At 41.4% G+C, this 19,044-nt stretch overlaps 1 protein-coding gene and 1 pseudogene across 6 annotated transcripts in view; one reads left to right on the plus strand and one right to left on the minus strand.

The window, feature by feature from the left end:
- FAT3 (FAT atypical cadherin 3) overlaps nt 1-19,044 on the plus strand; it is a 613,920-nt gene that overhangs the window by 356,034 nt on the left and 238,842 nt on the right. The window lies entirely within an intron of this gene.
- LOC135322560 (cytochrome c1, heme protein, mitochondrial-like) lies at nt 4,845-5,799 on the minus strand (annotated as a pseudogene).

The following is a 19,044-nucleotide window of genomic DNA, read 5'->3' on the forward strand; positions in this document are numbered from 1 at the left end:
GGCCTGGAAGCAGTATCATATATTATCAATTTGTGGATTCAGACATTGGCCCATTGACACTGAACTACCTAAAACCTGCAAACTAAAATTGCCTTTCTTTGTTAGTAAGTGAAACGAAGAATTGTTTATTAAGTTTGAAACTTAACAATCATTCTAGAAATGAATTTCTATTCAGCCTTTTTTCCACATTAACAATGTACGAAGCATTTTTAAGCAGATTCCTTTTGAAATTTTTCTTTACTTCAAATAAACTTTAGTAAGTCCATATTAAGTGATGATTTGAAATAATTTAGCTCGGATTGAGCTGACATGTTCTATTGCACTGGCATAAAGGATTGCTAACTAAATGAAAATATTACAATACATTAGCAGTAAAAGCCATACTAGAAGGGTTATTTCAGTCACCTTTACAGGAAGTATTTCACACATTTGCTCTCTGTGACCTTTAACAAGTTTTTTAACTTACTTCTACTTTAGTTTCCTCATCTCCAAGATGGGGGGGGAAATAATAGGACCTATTTCATAGAGTTGTTTAACTATTAAAAGAGGTAATACATGAAAAGTGCTTAATTAACACAGTACTGGGCACAATGGGGACACTCAATAAATATGAGCTATTTTGTTATTTTCCTCTAGTTAGAATTAACCCACAGTGAGAACATCTCCACATTTTTCTTTCCTTGTTTTACTTGTTACAGTGTTTCATACAAAACTGTTTCAATTTTATACTAAATGATTTTTTTCTCTTTGTCTCAGAATAACCATAGAAATAACATCCTACCCTCACAACAAGTCTCCATTTTGCAAATTAACTCAGGATACCTAATCATGAGAATGATAAGAAACCATTTTATCAGTTTTACCAATGGATTTTTTTTCTTGCAATTAGAGGAATGGGAGAAAGCGGGAGACTTTAACAGGGCTTTCAGTGCTGGTAATTGGGCAACATAGATAAACACAGCAGGATAAGAAAAACAGGAAGAAATAAGAGCAGGGACTTCACTTCTCTTATCTGAATTAAGCCAGGATTTAGATGCAGTTCCATCAGAAGACTTGTCTTGATATGGGGAAATGAATTCATAAAATTTGACTGTAGAGAAACGACATTGGTTGTGTCAGAGAGAAGTGATGGCGTTCTTTCCCATTTCACAAATACTTGAGAGCCTGCTCCAAACCAAACCCCTTGCTAACTTGGGAAGGGACACTTTAAGTATGTACTTTCTGCGACCCTAGATTAAGTAAGAGACGTTCAAAGGGAGTGCTGTGTGAAGTTCACAGGTGGGAGAGATGGCACTGATTGGAGAAATCAGGAGATGCTTCCTGAAAGATAGTGGTGTTGAGGATAAACTTTGAGTGATGGCTGAAGTTTTGATAGATGAAAATAAAACCCTGAGAGGGCACTACGGGCAGAGGGAAGAGTAGGAGCCAAGACACACAGGTGGGTAGATGTGTGAGAAATAGTGATGTTTCCATTAAGCCTCAATGTATACTACGCAGGTGTTGGGAGGGAGAGACTGAGTAACAAAGCTTACAAAGTAGAATGGGGTCATGGAATAAACCTTACTTACCATACTGAAAGTATCTCATAGATTTGGAGTCATTAAAGTTCTTTAAATGAAAATCATAGCTCTTATCAAACTCAAGGATCATCTTCTTCGATTCTAAGGCAAGAGTTTCCAGCAGCACATATTGGAGTATATAATAGGGTCTATATGTGCATCTTCTGTTTTGTTCATCTTCATTTTGTTTGTTTGTTTGTTTGTTTGTTTTTAGAATAATGTCTCTTGGCCTTCTTTGGTCAGGAAGACTTTGAAACTCACCAGACTAAGTCATTCACAGTTGTTACCTCTAACCTCTTCACTTTTCCTCATTTGTGGAATTTAGACATCATTTTAACTATCCTATTTAGAACTTAAGAAAACCAGCAAGTTCATTTAAAACACCTTTATTGAGGATGAACATATTGAGTGCCAAAGTAATTAAGTGTAAAAAGATTAACTGAGTTTTTAAATAATACAATTAACTTCTAAACCAACTTTAACTTGATCTAAAAGATAATGAAAAGATGGTTCTAACTCCTCTTTTAATAACTTTTTCAGTATTCATTTTTAAAAATCCCATGAGCGCATTATATACACATACACATACTCATAACTGATGACCCATTAACTCTCCTCTCTGCTTAACTACTTTGGGGTTACTCTCCAAACCTCACCTTTCAGCCTCTATTTAGAAACTGGCCAAGGAAAATGAAGCCGCTGACTCCCAAAGAACTTTTTTCATCAAAGTATCAGGCAGCTCAATAGAGAAGCTGATAATGATATTCTGGGTATAAGATGGGTGATGAAATATGCACTTTGCTTCTTTTTAAATTGTATGATTCAGTCATTTTAGTGTACTGACAGAGTTGTACACCCATCACCTCAACTAAGTTTAAAACATTTTCATCACTGCCCAAAAAAACCCTGCACTCGTTATCAATCATTCGCCATCTCCCTCAAATCCTCCCAGATGTTGACAACCGCAAAACCATTTTCTGTCTTTATACATTTGCCTACTCTGGACATTTCAAATAAATGGAATCATACAATATATAGTTTTTAATATCTGGCTTTTTTCACTTAGCATAATGTCTTCAAGGATCTTTGTGTTGTAGCATATATCAGTTCTTCATTTTTAATTGTAGAATAATATTCCATTGCATAGACTATTTTATATATTAAGTCTCCAGTTGACGGATTGTGGGATTTTTCTATTTTTGGTTATTATGAGTAATCCATGCAAAAGTTTTTGTGTGAGTATATGTTTTCACTTCTTTTAGAAATATATCTAGGAATAGATGTGGTCATATGGTTAATTTATGTTTAACATTTTGAGTAACTGCTAGACTGTTTTCTAAAGGTGCAATGCCATTTTACATTCCTACAAGCAGTGGATGAGCAATTTCCTTACATCCTCACCAGCATTTCTTTATCTGTTTATTTTGATTCTAGACATCCCACTGTGTTTGAAGCAGTGTCTCACTGTGGTTTTTATTTGCATTTCCCTAATGGCTAATGATGTTAAGTATCTTTCCATGTGATTATTAATGATATATATTTCTTTATTAGAGACATGTCCATTTAGATGCTTTTCCTTCTTTGCCAATTTTTAATTGGGTTGTTTATTGTTTTACTATTGAGTTGTCAGAGTTCTTTAGGTATCTGGATACAAGTTCTTTATCAAATATACGATTTTCAAATGCTACTCCTAATCAATGGATTATCTTTTCACTTCCTTGATTATGGCCGTAGAAAAACGAAAGTTTAAAATTTTTATGAACTCCACTTTATCTTCTTTCTTTTGTCATATGTACTCTTGGTGTCATATCTAAGAAGGCTTTCCCTAATCCAAGATCATGAATATTTAATCCTATATTTTCTCCTAAGAGTTACATAGTTTTAGCTCTTGCATTTAGGTCTATGATTCATTTGGAGACTTTTTTTTTTTTTTTTTTTTGGTATATTGTGAGTAGAGATCCAACTTTATTCATTTGCATGTGGATTCCGAGTTGTCCCAGTACCATTTGTTGTCTAAACTATTTTTTTCCTTTTACTTGTCTTGGCACCTTTATTGAAAATCATTTGATCAGAAATGGAAGTGTTTATTTCTGTACTTTCAATTCTATTCCATAGAACTATCCATCTATCTTAAGGCTAGGACCACATTGTTTTGATTACTGAAGGTATACAGCAAGCTTTGAAATCAGCAAGAGTGACTCATCCAAACTTTTTCTTCTTTTTCGAGATTGTTTGGCTGTTTTGTCCCTTGCATTTCCATGTGACTTTTTAATATCAGCTCATCAATTTCTTAAAAAAAGAAAAGCCAGCTGGGATTTTGTTGGGTATTGTGTCAATATTTGGGTCAATTTGGGGAGTATTGCCACCTTAATAATATTTCACCTTAAGATATATGAACAAGGAATATCTTTCCATTTATTTGTCTTCTTTAATTTCTTTCAGCAATATTTTGTAGTTTTCAAAGTACAAGTCATACACTTATTTGTTAAATTAATTTCTAAGGGTTTCATTCTTTTTTTAGCTATTGTAGATAGAATTACTTCCTTAACCTGATTTTGGATTGTTCATTGCTAACACATATAAATGCAATTGGTATTTTTTTATATTCATCTTGTATCCTACAGCCTTGCTGAACTCATTCTCTGATGTTTCTTTGTGGATTCCTTAGAGTTTTCTATATACAAGATCATGCAGTCTACAAATAGAGATAGTTTTACTTCTTCTGTTCCAACTCTGATGTCTTTTATTGCTTTTTTTTTTTTTTTTTTTGTCTTTTTCCCTGGCCAGAACCTGCAGTACAATGTTGAATTGAAGTGGCAAGAACACACATCTTTGTCTTGTTCCTCAGCTTAGAGAGAAAGCATCCATTTTTTCACCATTACATATTATGTTGTGGGGGTTTTTTTAAGATTTTTTTTATCAAGTTGAGTAAGTCCCCTTATATTACTAATTTGTTTAGTGTTTTAATCATGAAAGTGTTTGGATTGTCAGACACTTTCTCTGAGTCTATTAGCATAGTCATATGGTTTTTGTCCTTTAATCTATCGAAACAGAATATTATATTAATTGGTTATCAGATTTTTTTTTATGTTGAGAAACTTAATTTATTTCCATGATGGGCCCTGAACAATCTGGTGCTAGAACCATGTCTCCTGCCCCTTCCCCTCTTGTTCCAGAGGAAGAGGGGCTTGGCCAAGAGGTCCAGCTGAGGCCTGAACAGGCCCAGGGTGATTCCTTGGCTTGAGGACCTGTTCAGGCAGGACAGCAAGCAGACACTGGGCAGGGTCACTTGGGCAGTGGATATTCCAGCTTCTGGCCCTTGAGGACTGACCACTTAAGCTGCTTCGTGGCATAGACCAAGGGCAAAAGCAAGCCCATCATCATCAACACCTCGAATCCCATGCGTTTGCGATGACCATGCTCTGGCTCAGATGCCAGCACAGGAAGGTGCACACGTCCTTGGCTAGCTGGGACATAGTAGCTGGGCTGTCATCATCAAACTCCAGGACTTCGGGGTAGATGGGCGGGGCCATGGCAATGGCCTAGCCCGGAAAATAGGGGTTGAGGTAGGGGCCTTCTCGCCATAAGCCCTGAGCAGGGAGATGTCCTTACCGCTGTGCCTAGCTCGCACGAGGCAGCTGAGGGCAGGGGGCAGGGGCCATTATTCGCTGCTCGTGCAGCCTCAGGGTTGGGGTGCGGCTTGAGGAAGTAGTCAGACAGCTTTCCTGGCCACGTGAACATCTCCCCATCCTCACTGGGGCCGCCCTGAACCTCTGCCTCCTCAACCAGGGCCGCAGCTTCACCCTCTGTGTAGCGCACGCCTGCCAGGTGGCGGTGAGCCACGAAGTCCATGCTGTGGCAGGAGGAGCACACCTGCTTGTACACCTGGAAACCCCTCTGGATGCTGGTGTGGTCCAGGGACGAGAGGAGGCCATGGTGGGACCACGGACAGCTTGGGGCGTATGGCTGCAGGTCACTGGCACTCAGTGCAGAAAGCAGAGCCTCAGCCAGCCCTGCACCCCCTGTCGCCAGCATGCCCAGCGCTGGCCGGCTCGGGGCAGGCCTGACTTCGGCGACAGGGACAGTACCTGAGGTGTCCACAGTGGGAGCCGCCCGGGCCGCGCGCCGCGCAGCGGACCCCGCGCCTGGCGCCCGGCAGCCCCGCGCCCCGCGGGCCCAGCACCGCCGCGCAGAGCCGCGCTGCCGCCGTCTTGGCCGTGTTCAGCGCCGCCTCGGTCATCACATTTTAAACCAACCTTGTATTCCCGGGACAAATCCCAGCTGGGCATGCTGTATAATCCCTTTTATACTTTACTCGATCCAAGTATTTGGTTGAGGACGTTGTATATATATTCATAAGAGATATGGATGTGGTTTTCTTTCCTTTCGATAGTACTGACATCATGGTAATAACCTGATGAACTGGGAAGTGTTCCCTTCTCCCATATTTTTGAGAAGAGTTTGTGAAGAACTGGTATTAAGTCATGTTTAAATGTTTTGTAGAATTTACTAGTGAAACCACCTGAACTTGGGTTCTTATTTTGGGGAATAATTATTTTTATTATTTTTATTTTTTAAAAATTATTTTTATTATTAATTCAGTCTCTTTACTTATTTTAGGTCTGTTTTTAAAATTATTTTTATTATTAATTCAGTCTCTTTACTTATTTTAGGTCTGTTTTTTCCTATTTCACTAATTTCCACTATATTCTTTACTATTCCCTTCTTTCTACTTGCTTTAGGCTTAGTTTTTCTGTTCTTTTCTCAGCTCCGTAAAGTAGAAGTTTAGGTTATTGATTTGAAAGTTTTGTTCTTTTTAAATATAGTGATGTACAGCTATAAATTTCCCATTAAGCACTGCTTTGTCTGTATCTCGTAAGTTTTGCTATGTCACACCTTTGGTTTCATTTATCTCAAAGTATTTCTAATTTTCCTTGTCATTGACCCATGGGTTATTTGGGAATGTGTTGTTTCATTTCCACATACATAAGGTGTCCCCAAATTTCTGTTTATTATTGGTTTTTAATTTCATTTCACTGTGGTTAGAGAACACATTTTGCATGATTCTAATCTTTGAAATTTATTGAGTCTTTTTAATTGTCTGTCCTGTTCCATATGTTCTGAAGAATATATAACCTGTTACTAAGTGTTACTTCGATGTCTCTTGGGTCTAGTTGGTTTATAGTGCTGTTTAAGTCTTTTATTTCCTTGTTGATCTTTGACCTAGTTGTTCTATGGGGTACGTGCTTTGACATAGAAATCTCAATAGTATAGATTTTATATTGACTTAAGTCCCACGTTTAAATTTGTTTTCACCTTTCTCTTCCATAGCTTTCTATAGCAAAAATCTTAGTTTAGCTTTTTTAAAAACTGGTTTTCAGTCATACTATCTTCTAAGCTAATTAGGGGAAATTTTAGTTGGTTTCTTTTATTTACTACACCCTCACATACCTTTATTCTCCCATTATTTTTAAAATTCTTTTTGTAATTCACAATTTAATTGAAGTTTGAGTCCAGTGTTTATTTCCATAAAAGACTCTTTTATTTGACTTTCGTGTTCCATCTGTCACTGCCTTCATTATTTTAGGTTGCTGTAACAAAATACCGTAAACTTGATGGGTGAAACAACAAACATTAATTTCTCACAGTTCTGGAGGCTGGGAAGTCCAAGATCAAGGTTCTAACTGATCCAGTATCTAGTAAGAGCCCTCTTCTTAGTTTGCAGACAGCCGTCTTCTCATTATAGCCTCACATGGTGGAGAGCAGAAAGAGGAAGGAAGCTTTTTATTATAAGGATACTTACCTCATCATGAGGGCTCCACCCTCATGACCTAATTGCCTCCCAGGGGCCTCATCCCCAAATATCACATTGGCCATTACGGTTTCTACATATGAATTTGGGAGGGACACAAACATGTAGTCCATAACAAGTACCATCCTAAATTAAGGCTTGATCTGGAAAACTACTTCCTAATTTGATTACAAAATTTAATTCTGCCTTTAATCCCTGTCAGAATGTTTCTTCCTGGTAAATCAGGAAATGCATTTAAGTCTGCTCTAGGTTCATCGGGGAATCAAGAGTATCCAAATAAACAGAAATAGAGGGAGCAGACGAATTCTTTGTCTTGTGCAAAAAGTCAGGAGAAAAGAAAAATTAGTTTTAAGAGGAACTGTTTCCCAATGGATTAAATCATCAGCACTTCTTGCTTATCCTTAAGACTTATCTTTCATCCCCTAATCCTCCTCCTTGAAATGTTGGACCTCATTCAGCCAGATCAGTTCTTTTGGGGAGATGGAGAGAATCCACCACAAGACACCTGGCAGGAGCTTCACTGTCTGATCTGGCTCAGCCCTCCAGATGCCGCTGCAACACCATTCATTTCAACGGCACCTATAGCTCATGACTATCTTGTTTCTTCTACCATTAGCAGTCAGGATTGTTCTTCTACTTGTGTTTTGTTTTTTTTTTTTTAAACTTTAAAGGCTTATCTTGTAATCATGCTGTTCTTTGAATGTTTGTGATTTCTAAAGTCTGTTTTTTGAGTTGCTTGAGTTCATATGATAGAAATTACGTGGAAATTGTATGAGCCGGTAACAAAAGCCGACATGAATAAATATTCGCGGTGTTATCTCTCATGGCTCTGTCAGCAGAACCCCCTCTATCAGAAACCTCTGGGATTCCTGTTTAAAAATCAGATTTGGGCATGGTAGCTCTGAGTAGCAGCCCAGGAATCTGCATCTTAGCAACTCATGTAACTGTAATGTAATAAAGTTTTAGATCTGCGGCTCATTGTGTAGGTGCCCCATTGTAGATAAGAACTCTGCCCTTACCTTTAGCACCTAGTTAACTTCCCCCAGCACTTTAAAATTCTTGTAGAACACAGTTATGGTAGAGTTCCTGGGACTGCTCTCTCTTGTCAGTGCAGTTATTTTTATACTATATATTATTGGTTGATCATAGACAGTGTTCCCAATGATCCCTTGCTGAGCAATTCTTTGGAGACAGTAGCGTGCATACAACATCAACTGTTAACACAAGCAAACAGAGGGACAGACGGTGAGATCGTTATTGAGTGATTCTGTGAGTCCATCATTGCTGCTTCCTCAGCCTTGACTTCTGGGGAGCGTTCGAGGTGTTCCCTTGTGATGAGAAGCAGGCATGCTGTGTGTATTTCTGTATCAACCTTCAAGCAGAAGCATCACATATCAGAAGTCACATTGTGACCTGTTTTCATGAGGTTTTTAGGAAGAAGTAGTGGAAAATCAACTAAAAGGGGAGGATGGAGGGCCTCTTAAGTGCAGGGTCATGTTGAGTTCTTGTTTGAGCCCTGCTCGTTCCATAGGGAAGCCACAGAGGTTAATAAAAAGGAGTTTAAATCTTCTGCCTGAAATGATGCTCTTCTTTCCTGAGACTCCCTGTAAGAAACTTGGCTGCAAAAGCAGCCTCATGTCTGCCTCTGCCATGTGAACAAGCTTCTTCTTAAAGAATTACTGCCGTGTTCCTGGGTGGTTCCATGATGATATATCAGTCACTGACCGAGAGCTCCCCCAGGGTGGCCTCCCAGCAAATTCAGATTCAAGGCACCTCCCATAACAAAGCTGACCCCAGGGATGTCTTTGAACATCCTTCACTCCTTGCTCGTGAAAGCCTGGGTGTTCAGCCCTAAATTCTCCTTAAAACTTAGAAAAGAACCTGAAAACAAAACATTTCTGTCATGTCTGCTGTACACAGTTCCATGTAGCAGCTTAATTGAATATTGCAGAGAAGGAGGTACCTTCTCCCGCTAATCTGTGAGCTTACACAGAAGACAGGGACCTGGTCGTTCATTTTAGTGTCTTCAGTCTTCCCCATACCACCTGCCTTCCTCACTCCCACCCTTCAATGCCTTATTTAACGGACAGCAGATACAGAGGTACTCACGGTACTTTATGTGCTTGTTAGAAGAGCACTGAATTGACTTCAATCAGATTGGTCTTAATTAGTCTTAAATCAGATGGATTAGCAGAGGATGTGTGAATTTGTGTTTTTGGTTATGTGTACCAAAAAGAGACTGGGAATCTGCTGTATCCATGTTGTCTGAGGGCAAGCTAATCTATTACTTGCTCACTGCTTCATAAAGGAAACTAAATTGCGGAGGGAGAAGATACTGTGATAATTTTTAAATTATAGCATTTAGAGTGTTATAGAAATAGTATCACCTGCTTTTAAATATTGAAACATTTACCCTGTGCTACAGATATGTATGAAGTTCTCACTATGTGTCCAGCACTGTGCTAGACACAAAAACAAACGAGGCTACAAGGGCAAACAAGACAGGCCCCGCTTCCAAGTTATTCATGGGCAAGATGCTATTAGAGTGCAATCTAGCGAGTCTTTGGACAGAGCCAAACACAGAATCTGTGAAGAAGTTCAGGAAAGGAGCTCAGCCCACCTAAGATCCAAGGACACTTCCCAGAGAAGCCCTTGGAAGTGATGACACCTGGCTGTGGCTGGACAGTATTTTGCCAGGTGAAAAGCAAGGAGAAGGATGTTCTCAGCCGGGAAAATAACATCAACAAATGCATGGAGATGGGCAAGCCAGTCAGGCTGAGGAAACCAGAGAAGGCTGGAGCGTGGCGTTGAGGGAAGGGAAAAGAACAAGATAAAAGTCTAGGAGAAGCTGGCTGGGTCAGATCCTGAAGGGCCTGGGGCGTACAGGCCAATGATGCTCTCTCTACCCTGATGCCAGGAGGTAGATGGTGAAGGTTTAGAAGCAGATTTGCATTGTAGCAAGGCCACTTTGGTGACTATAAGAATTGGAGGATGGCAAGAATCGAGGTGAACCGACCTGCTGGAAGCCTCTGGTGGTGACCCATGTGAAAGATGGTGGTGCTCTGAACTAACGTCTAATGATGGGGTAGAGAAAAGTGAACGGATTCTGAAAATATTAAGTAGTGGAGTTAATGGAACCAAGCACTGCTTGGCTGTAGGTTAAGAGAGAGAGAGGAAATGTCTGGCGTGGCAGGAGTTTTCATTTGCTCAGGCTGCTGCTGTAAGAAGTACTACAAACTGCATGACTTAAACAGAAATCTACGGTCTAGGAGTTCTGGCGGCTCAAAGTCTGAAATCAAAGAGTTGGCAGAGCTGTTAGGGCAGAATCTGTTCAGAGCCTCTCTCCCTGGCTTGTAGATGGCCATCTTCTCTTCACATCTGTCTACCTCTGCTGTATCTCCAAGCCCACCCCCTTTTTAAGGACACCAGTGTTATGGGTTAGGGCCCACCCTAGTGACCTTGTTTTAACTTGATAACCTCTGCAAAGACCCTCTCTTTACATCAGGTCACACTCTGAGGTCCTGGGGGGATAGAACACCAACATATATATTTTTAGGGGGAAACACAGTTCAACCTGTAACAGTGCAAGTGGGGCCGTCCACTGAGCACACGGGCGGAGACTTGGTGGGCGCGGGGGCAAGAGAACGAGATTGGTTTCACACCGTGCTGCCCATGCGACGTTTTGCTTAAATATAGAGTGTTGCAGTCACATAGCTGCTTGCTTTTGTGACCTTTGTTTTACGCCTATGCAGCAGCTTTGTCTCTGTGTTTATCTCGCTTTTCTGGTTTAGTCTTCTGACAGCACCTAAGTGAGGGGTACTGGGGGGAACCGCAGGCTGTCCGGCTTATACATGGGCTGTCAGATTCTATGGCATTGAAGGCATTCTTCTTGGATGACATTAATCCAAGTTTCAGCTCCCCCCTCCTCAAGACAGTGGCTGCCATCCCTGGGAATGACACCTGAGGCCAGCAAAACCAGCCTCTAGAAACTCTCCACAATCATGTTGTCAGCTGGAGCCCCCAACAAAACTCAGACCGATAGCCCAGAGAACAAAGATGTCAAATTTAGCAGCTAAATCTACTCAGACACCACGCTGACTCTTTATTTTCCCCAAAGTTGTCATTGGCTATAGTCATTTGATGCTCTATGGGGCGAGGTAGGGTGAGTAGATTGTCAGCCCCTATGTCAATACACCAAGCATCTGTCCTTCACTTTTCTTTTTAAAGCAGATTAGTCGGTATTGCCCAAATCCCAAGACACACTTAGCTAACTCCATGCCAAAGACTCCTCACCTTTGTCCCTTTGCAACATTGGGTCCCACTGAAGGCAGAGATAAACTGTCATCCAGAGAGAAGAATCACATCAGGCAGAGGGACTTCCTGGGTTTAATTAAAGTGCTGAAATTGATGAGTATTTTAAGTGACTTTGCCAAATCGCCTGACAAAATCATTTCCACAGATAACTCCTTGTTTTCAGAAAAATGCAAGAAAGTAGCCAGATCTTTGAAGTGAACCAAACAAATGACATCCTAATGGAGGATTAGCTGGAAGATGCCTGAGGTTTGGAAAGTGACCAAGTGTTACCCTGGGAAACTCCTTGTATTATAGCCCTTGGAGCAGCCCCAAAGTCTGGCTTTGGATTTATCCAGAGTTGTTTTTCTCCCCAGCTGAAGAAAGACACTGGAATTATATTTGCCTAAATTATTGTTACTGCGAGTTAATTTTAAAGAAAGACAATTGAGACAATAGTTTCAAAAGTTAAGATTTAATTTGGTAATCTGATTTAATCAAAGAATTTAGAGAAATAGCATGCTGGGACTTTTTAGATTAGAGAGTTACAAAAAAAGAATTTATGTGCACCATTTTGTTGGCTAAGCAGAAAGATTTTTTTAGCTCATGAAAAAAGAAATTTGACATTGTCAAGGCATATTCCAATTTTTTTCGTTGTTGTTCTTTCAGAAAAGAACCTGATGCTTTCCTTACTGAGTTTATCGTCAGATGAATTGATGGCTTCTGTTTCTAATACTTGAAGCTAGGGTCCTTTTTTGGGGTCAAGTATTATATCCCAGAAGACTCTAAAGTTTCCATACGTGCCAGCTCCAGAATGAATGAGAAGTAGTTCTAGAACTTTGTCTTGATGGAGAAGTGATGTGAGTTTGTTACCAAGTCCAAATTCGTTCTGCTCACCACAACAAAGCAATAAATCTGGAGACGAGGTATTGCGGCAAGGAATAACGACTTTATTTGGAAAGCCAACAGACCGAGAAGATGGAAGACTAATGGCCTAGAGAACCATCTCACCCAAGTTAGAATTCAGGTCTTTTTATTCTAAAAGGGGGATGGAGTGTGGTTGGTTGTTGCAAACTTCTTGGTGTCAGAATCCTTTGTTCTTGCAGCTGTCCACCTAGGTCAGGTCATGATGTTCCTGTAAACCTCCAACAAGACAAACGTTATTCTCTGTTCTGCAACTTTCTGTCTCTATATGAATGGAAAAGTGTTGTACCCTTAAAGGTCAGAGCCTTGAGAATGGGCTAGCCTGTATACTGCAGGCTACAGGCAACATTCTTTTACAAAAGATGCGGAACAAGCTTGACTAAGCACAGGGTTAGAGCTAAAGGAACAGATCTAATGTGGAGTCAGATTTGTTCTTCCCCATTACAAGTTTTCACAAGGAACTGGGATTTGTGAAGAGGTTTGGATTTTCTCCCCAGTACAACAAAGAGTTAATGAGAGTGGGGAGTGAATGGGATGGCTGTCACAGGGCTGTCAAGGCAGATCTCCTCAGTTCCATTGGTTCTGCCAGCTATTAAAGTTTCTCATGTTACTCTAATGAACTATGTATGGTACTTGTTCTGATGTGGAGGGGGCCCCATCACTAACGCTCTTCATCCCAGTAAGAGCCATTTGATATAACTGCACTTTTAATTCACCCAGTGACATACACTTAAAGAAAAAAAAATGTGAGTGAATTTTACTAATGAAGCTGCAACAGTGTTGAAACAGGCATAGACTTCCCCACCCTGTGAATTTTAATCAGCCTGCACATCCCTGTTTATTACTGACGGGTAATCTATAGACGTCTTACTTTTTAAAGGTCTTCAGAGGAAATTGAATGTTGTCAGATCATCATGATCTTCTTTGTCACGCATGTAACTCCGGTTAACATTAATCAATGTTCCTTGCAGATTAATGGAAGAGACCTCTTTATATAAAGGTTAGTAAAGAAGACACAGGCAGTGATTTCAGTGGCCCTCTATGAGCAAATAAGGTCGCCGGCTTGATTCACAGGTGAAGGTTCTATTACATCAGAGGATGTACAACTTTGTGATGGGCTGGGGAGGGAACGGAAAAAGGCAAGGCAGCTCCTCTGAAGGTCCCCGTTACAGCAGTTAACAGAGCGAAAGGGAGTCCTTTTGGAAGCAAAGTCCTCTGGAGGTTTAAACTTTTATGAAAAATCTCCAGGGATTGATAGTTGGTAGAGGCAAAGCAGGGAGAAAGAAGAGGGGCTCAAGATGCCCACTTAGGAAAATAATTAATCAGCAGTAAATAACAAGGTTAGGTCGTGGGTGGTGGAGAGAAGCTGAAGTTCAAAAGCCAGGCAAGGCTGCAGTTCAGGTCTCACTTCTGTGGAAGGAGTTTGCTCCCTTTGGACTCTGGTTTCCTCAGCGAATAAAAAGAGATACTTGGTCAGGCTCTCTTGAAGTCTCCTTTTCCTCTAACAGTTGATGATTATAGTGTAGAGAGCAAAATGTGCATGCCATTGATAAACAGGGTGACGGCATTATAAGGATGAGTTGACATTAATCACGAAAGGATTACAGGAAAAGTTACGGCGTGAACAGCTTTGTAAGTGAGCAGCCTGTGCAGGGAGAGGACAGAGCCCCAAGAACAGTGTCAGGGGCTTTGGAGCCAGGAAACAGTTCTGAATCCCAGCATGATGCCTGCTGTGTGTCCTGGGGACTATTTGCTACTGTGGCCACCATTTGTCATGTGACACACAGAACGATATAGTGTTCCTCATTTGGATGTGGAATGAGGCAGTTCAGGTATTGGTGCCCAGGGTGTAGCAGGGGACTGCGCGTAGTGGGCCATTGGCACTGGGCCCTTTACTTCTGAGTAACACAGATGTGCACCGTGTTGTTGGCATGTTGAGCACATTATGCCCCAAAATTGTTTAAATAGCTCTCAGAATGTACATTTTATCATCCGTTCACTAAGGACCGTGCTGTTGCAAAGGAATCTAGCTTGTTTCTCTTCATAAGGAGATTTTTACAATGTTAATTACCTCCTCATAATGTATCTGGCTTATGAAGTTTGGCTTCTGTTCTTTGGTGTTTTCTTAAAGCAGAGCACACCTGAGCACTCGCTAGTATCTTGCTCAGCTCCCATTTGCCCGCTTTTGTGAGCAGCTGTGATGATATGTGATGACCGACTTCAAGAAAAATGCCTTTGCCCTCCTTTCTTGAAGCACGAAACTAGGGGAAACTTTTCTTCCAGCCGATTATTCTCATAGGTTGAATGGTCTTTAAATTGCAGTGGCCAGAGTGCTTAGTGAAACGCTGTATTTAGGAACCATTGTGTACCTATGTCTATTATCTGTGTTTCCTTTTCTCTTCCACGAGGTGGTGTTTCCGTGGAAAAAGCGCGTTTGTTGCTTAGGAGATTGCCCGCTCCTGTCTTCTTGCTTATCGTTCCCATTTAGTCCCAGACAGGTTTGTAATATCATTCACAGTTGCGGTGGAGACTATTATGATGTCATGTGTGTTGAGCTATTATTTAAAGTGGTGACTTAGCAGCCAGATGTCCTGAAACAAGAAGGGCACATGCACAGGCAGGGTGCGCCGCACCCAGCCAGCCACCCACCTACCCAGCCTGCAGTGCAGAAATTCTTCCTTGAAATGATCCCATCACAGACTTTTTGAAGGAAAAAGTGCATCCAGTTTTCTTTTCCTAATTTAGTCGAGCTTATATTCTGCTCTCATAGAGCCTGGATTCTCAGTCATTTCAGGATTAAAATAGCGACAAGAGGAAGGATGTACAACTTTTCTTACATAAGATACTGCCTAAAACTGTAACACTTGCTAACAGAGCCAATTAATGTGTGGCATGCACCCAGATCTCTTCCTCCAAGCTGGTCATTCTTTATTAATCAATGTAACTGGAAATGAATCAAGATACAGTAGCAGGGAGAGAATTCAATTACTCATAACTATGCTAGGAATTTCATTCTGCTAAAGGGCAAATGAAAGGAGAGAGGACTAACGTTTTGTTGAGTTCTTACTATGTGATAAGCAGTTAACCTCCCCAGGATCTTTTCTTCTGCCTCTTCTCTCTTGACACCCTGACCTCTCACTTGTCTCCCCCTGACACCAACCTGTAAATGTGCTCAATTCTCTCCCATCTTGATCCTTGCTTCCCACTCCCATCTAAATCAAACTCCTGCCCATCTCTCATTCCATTGTGTGCCAAGTGTCTTAAAAGAACAGTCTGCTGTTTGCAACCATCCTGTACATCAGAATCACGAGGGGAGCCTGATAAAACACAGGTTGCTAGGTTCCTCATCAGAGGTTTCGATTCAGATTGCAGCTCAGAGATTTTGTTTTTAGCATGCTCCCTGGGTGATTCTGGGGTGCTGTCAGGTGTTGGGACACTAATCTGTACTCATTGCCTCTTACTGCCTCTCTTCCTGTTCACTCACCACACTCTTCAATCTGGCTTTCACCTTTCTCATGCCAGTGAAATGCTCTCGCCAGGGTCACCGCGATCCTTCCTAACTGCTGAGTGCGGCGGTGCGTTGGCCCACTGTAGAGCTCTGCACATGGTGGGCCACTCTCATTTTGGAACTCTTTCCTCACTTGGCACCTGTGACACTGTGCTCTCCCAAGCGTCCCTCCTGCCCCTTTGACAGCTTCTTCTTGGTATTCCTTGTGGATTCTAATTTTTCATCCTCTCCTTAAGGGTTGGTTTTCCCCAGAATACCATCCTCAGCCTTCTAATCTTATTTCCCTACAGATACTGAGCAGTTTTATCCATTCATATAGTTTACCTCCCACAGATATGTTAATAAAACTCACATGTACTGACAACCCTGACCATCTCTTACCCAAGCTTCAGATTCATAGAAATCTCCATGCGCTGGACACGTGCCCCAATGCCCTGTAAGCACCTTAGGCTCAGCTTCTCCAAAAATTGTCTTCTGCCCTAAATCGCGCACAGTGTTTTCTCCCAGGACAGATCCCACTGTCACCCAAGCCAGAAACCTGAAGTCATCCTTGCCTAATTTTCCTCACCCTCAACATTAAACATTGCCACCTCCTTTCCATTTTTCTCCTGAGTATTTCTTCAATTGTATTTTCTCTTTTCTCAGCTTCAAGCCTTTATTACCCTTTGTGACAGTCTTTGAACAGGTTCCCCTAGATATCTGGCAGTAATTCATGCTCTCGCCTCTTCCGTTGGCTGGTTAGCTCTGTGAGGTTAGAAAATATGGCTGCTTCATGCTGTATTCTGAGCATCTAGCTGGATGCCTGGCAGGTGATCAGTACAGTTAGATGAATGAAAGTGTGAACCATCCAGCACACAGCTTCTTTGGAAATCCTTACTTACAGATCAAACATACAAAGTGATGAGCTTTAGGGCTAGAGTGTTTAAAATCCGAGTTGCCAGCAACCAGATTGGTATTGGTATTAAGTCAAGGATTTTTCAATTATTTCCCTCCTTCAGGTCCTTAGCACCAAACTAGGTCAGCTGGAATCTTCCCCTCACACTGTGAGAGCCAGCTATTTTGTTGAAAAGTGACCTTTCTCTAGTTTCATTGCCAAGAATCTCAACTTTACAGTGAGTTACTCAGACTTGTGTATTCTCTCCTGACCTAGTCAGATTAGCAGTGAATTACAGGCACGGTCAATGTGGCTTGAGTCTTCTCTGTCACAAAGGATCACCATGGCGGTCACCTCCCTGAGTCTCTGATTTCCCTGTTGGATCCGTCACAAAGTGGGAATCCTTGCTACAGTAAAGTATCATTGAAGAATTAAAACCTGTCCTTCTTTTTTATTCCCTAGACACAGGCAGAAAGTATAGCTCAGGGCAGCAAGCACTTGTCCAATCAGATGATGACTTGGGAGAATTGAAAGCTTCCATCTACTTCTTGGACGTTATGGAAGCCACTCAGACTCCCTCTGACTCTACATCTCCCTCTGCAAAATCTACTGGTTTTTCTGGCCCTTCCATGGATAACTGCACGGTGTATAAAGAGCATTTGTAGTTTCTTGGAGGAAATATGTCAACTTAAATGGGTGTTTATTAGTGTCACCATGGGTGATAGGTGACATTTGAAAGCCCATGTTTACACTTACTGTTTTTAGGATTATATTTGCAATGTTTTCCTTTGCTTCAGTCACTCTTTATGAAAGATCATCCACATAGAACACCTGCGGAGACTGGTAGGATTGTTTGCTGCATCACCTGCCATGTAGTAAACATAGCCATTCTAGCGAGACCAGGACTATCCATGCTAATGAGGACGAGGCGTGGTACGGATAATATAAATCTGCAGATAATAGAAGAGTCTTGAGTCACCCGGTATTATCTCTCTTTTCCTGCTGTCAAACCAGCAGTCATTTGAATTTCACATCCCTTTCCTTCCCCATTCGCTTTCATAAAAGGTGCTAATGAGAGGCGAAATGGCCAAGAGGCAGGCGGATTACTGGAGAAGGAGCTATAGCTCAGGGATGAGCTGAGGCAACAACTGGATAATCAGCTCCTGAAAAATGGTTTCAAAAAGCATTATTCAACTCGTCTTGACTGCTCCTTAAGGCTAGGCAGTCACTTCTGTTCTGCAGGCATTAAGTGAGACCTCCTTGGGGTCAGGTTCTGGGGGATGCAGCAGAAGTTGAGAAGGTAAACAGGACATGGTTGGTACACAAATTCCTAGAACAGAACACAGCGCCTGATCAGTGTCACCAGGGAAATTCCATGTGCTGGGGGTTCAGAGGCTGGAGGCAGAGAAGCACTGGAGAGGGGATCTCACCGTCTGGCCTGTGAATTTATTCTTGCAAATTTCACTGCAGATGTGTAATTGGAGGTTAATTTCTATTCTGAGCCTAAATTCAGAAAGGAGGTGCCTCTCTTCACTCCTCAGCCTTTGGAGAAACACGTTTTAGAGCAGGTGGGCACAGTGGGCTGGTAAGTGTGCATAGTTACTTTCACTGCCTCTGAAAATGTATCTGATGTTTGAGGGGACATTGCCACCTATGCTCATTGTCTACACGCTTTCCCTTATTTTGCACCTGCTACCTTCATTGACACTAATTAACGGAAATCTTGGTATTATAATTGGCTGTGTTTATTGGATAAATTAGTTGTACGTTCCTGGTTATTTTCCTTCATTCTCTGATACTTGCTGACACATTTGTGGGTTGACTAAATGTCGCTAACTCTATGCATAAGTAGCTTCACAAACAGAAGGAGCTTTCCCCACACAAGAGGATGACAATTTGAGGGGACTTTAATCCCTCTTGGGTCAATAGCTTTTAATAGAGAAAAGAGAGCTTTCCCAGGTTTGGCCTAAGGGAGCCCTGGCTCCACGTGGGCTCAGATAGCTATGTCTTGCCCCAAGACAGCAGTACATTGGATGATTACACTTTCTAGTCCAAAATAAGCCAAATGTGTTGTCAG

Source organism: Camelus dromedarius, chromosome 12 (genome assembly GCF_036321535.1).
Source record: "Camelus dromedarius isolate mCamDro1 chromosome 12, mCamDro1.pat, whole genome shotgun sequence".
Lineage (NCBI taxonomy): Eukaryota > Metazoa > Chordata > Mammalia > Artiodactyla > Camelidae > Camelus > Camelus dromedarius.